This window comes from Penaeus monodon, chromosome 29 (assembly GCF_015228065.2).
Source record: "Penaeus monodon isolate SGIC_2016 chromosome 29, NSTDA_Pmon_1, whole genome shotgun sequence".
In the NCBI taxonomy this organism is placed as follows: Eukaryota; Metazoa; Arthropoda; class Malacostraca; order Decapoda; family Penaeidae; genus Penaeus; species Penaeus monodon.
This window is the reverse complement of record NC_051414.1, coordinates 22,660,648-22,663,185: the sequence shown is the minus strand read 5'-3', so window position 1 is coordinate 22,663,185 and position 2,538 is coordinate 22,660,648.

Here is a 2,538-nt window from a genome sequence, read left to right as displayed (position 1 = left end):
TTGCCCACTTGGTCTGGTCCTGCCCATACAGCGTTCGGGGGCCCCAGAAGTCATGCTGATCAATAGCGAAGGCCATGTTTTAGCAATTTACATTATTTTTGTCATCCTGCAGTTTAACGGTTATCTTATAAAGTGGTTCAAAACATTGTGGTTCTTCAAAAGACATTATAGTGATTCGTGAATATGCTTACTGAGTATTATTTGGTATGTATTAATGTACACAATGTATTAACTTTTAACATGATTCAGCATTTCCAAGGCAATTTTGTACGTATATCCCAGTGTTGCATATTATTCACCTAGAAGTGAATAAGCTCCCTTACATCTCAGGATTTAATGAATAAGTAGCCACTATAATGTGACCTAATTGACACATTGTAGGGAACTGCTCATTTTACTTACTCTCGTCTCCTGGTGGGAGATCGGTCTGATTACCTTCCTGCCGCTGGAACTTGTGTGATTATATGATCATGCTCATACTGCGAGGTACCACTAAAATCATACTCATCAAAAGGAGATGCATCAGTCTGATAGTGTAATTTGCAGGGAGGTACTTAATATTGGGTGTACTTCTGGCTGGAAGGAATCAGTCTGATAGTGCTCCTGCTTGGAGGAATTTTGTGTGGTCAAATCTAGCTGGAAGAGTTAGTCTGATCATGATTCCACTTTGGAGGTGCAATCCTACAAGGAGAAAAATCCTTAAAGGGAGGGGGAAACCAGTCTGCATCAGATTAGAATGGTCTGTTTTGCCCCATCTTGCTTGGAGGAACCCGCCTATGCTCCTGCCCCTGCTGGGAGGAACAAGTCTGATCGTGCTCCTGCTGGGAAGAAGAAGAAAAAAAAAATACAACAACAATTAAAGTGATCATGCTCCTGCGGGAAAACCATCTGATCATGCTTCTGATAGGAGAACCATCTGATCATGCCCCTGCTAGAGGAATTAGTTTGGTTGTACTCCTGCTGAGAGAAACCAGTCGTGCTTCTGTGAGGAATCAGTCTGATTGGACTTCTGGGGAGGAGAACTAGAATGATCATGTCCTGCTGGGAAGAGAGCCAGTCTGATCGAGTTCCTGCCTGGAGGGAACCAGGGCCGATCATGCTCCTGCTGGGAGGAACCAGTCCTGATCAATGCATTATAAACACAATTTTTCACCTAAGAAGTTCCTGCTGGAAAACCTGTGATAGTTTTCTTTTGGATATCTTTTAATACAATAAGAAGATATGGATCTGGAATCGCCGGTGGTTGAGTGTGCCAACTGCTGTTGTGCTGTTAAAGTAGTGGGCTTTTTTCAGCAAATTGGAAGTCAGTAATGGGCACATAGCTATATAGTAAAATTGTTATGGACTTGGCTCCATCAACAGTGTTTAAGTATCAAAATTTAGTATTGGCATGACTGACAGTAGGCTACTGGGAATTGCCGTAACCAGTAGTTTTGGGCATTGAGGGGCCAGTGGTGCCCAGCACGGGCAGAAGCTAAGAGAAAATCACAAAAATACAAGTGAGATGCCAGATTCTGGTTGACCATGCTATTGTGACCTAGCTAGACGTGCCTGCTACACCTGATACACCAGCCTCCTGTAGAAGGACCTCGGGTGTGCCTCGGCAAAATCTCACTTCTCATTAAACGCTCATTAAAAAGAGGAAGTTGTTTTATTGTCCTTGATTATTTGTGCTCATAGTAACTTATGATTGTTTTCATTTTTGTCAAAATAATTGCTTAAACTGAGTTTTAAATTCTGGACTACTACCAAAGCTACTCGTCTAATGTATATTTAAGCAAATGGTAATGTAAAATATAATGAAACAAATTAATCTTAGTGCCATAACTAGCAACATAGTAATGATGTAATGTAAGGCAGCTTCCTTTGAATGAATCTAGTATATTTTTTGTAGTCCCAATAATAAACGTGCATTCATTTAGAATTACTGCAGAAATGGAAACTTCTTTCATATCCTTTATCTAAATAGTTGGTTGCATAAATATATATAATTAATCAGAAAGTTGCTAAAAGGAAGATACAGAGAGTTTTTTTTTATACAAAAAACAAGTTTCTAAACTCTCTAGTCCATAGTTGGTTAGATGACCTTTTGTTGAAGCATATCTGAAATGTAAGTTCACTTTTTTTATTTCATTTTTATGTAAAAGAAAGACAGTTATTCAGTTAAAAAGAAATTGTATATAACTTCTAATAACTTATACAAAAAGTCTGATGAAATGCTTCCTTAACATGAATTATCAGTGTTATTTCTATTGCTTTGAAGATGAAGACTATAAAAACAAAGCAAAATATAAAAAAAGAAGATAAAGAAAACAAAGTCACAGAATAAAAAGTAAAGCTTTTTTGTGTCCAGTGAGTTAGAGGAAAACTACAGGATATAAGCACAGAACTGACCTTGCTACCTACTACTATGACTTATTAAATTATAATCTTTTGCAACAAATTCCATACATAGTTTGATGCCCATTATTTTGTGAATTCACTGTACTGAACTCCTCCAAAACTGAAATTCATTAAAAAGCATACATATTTTTACCC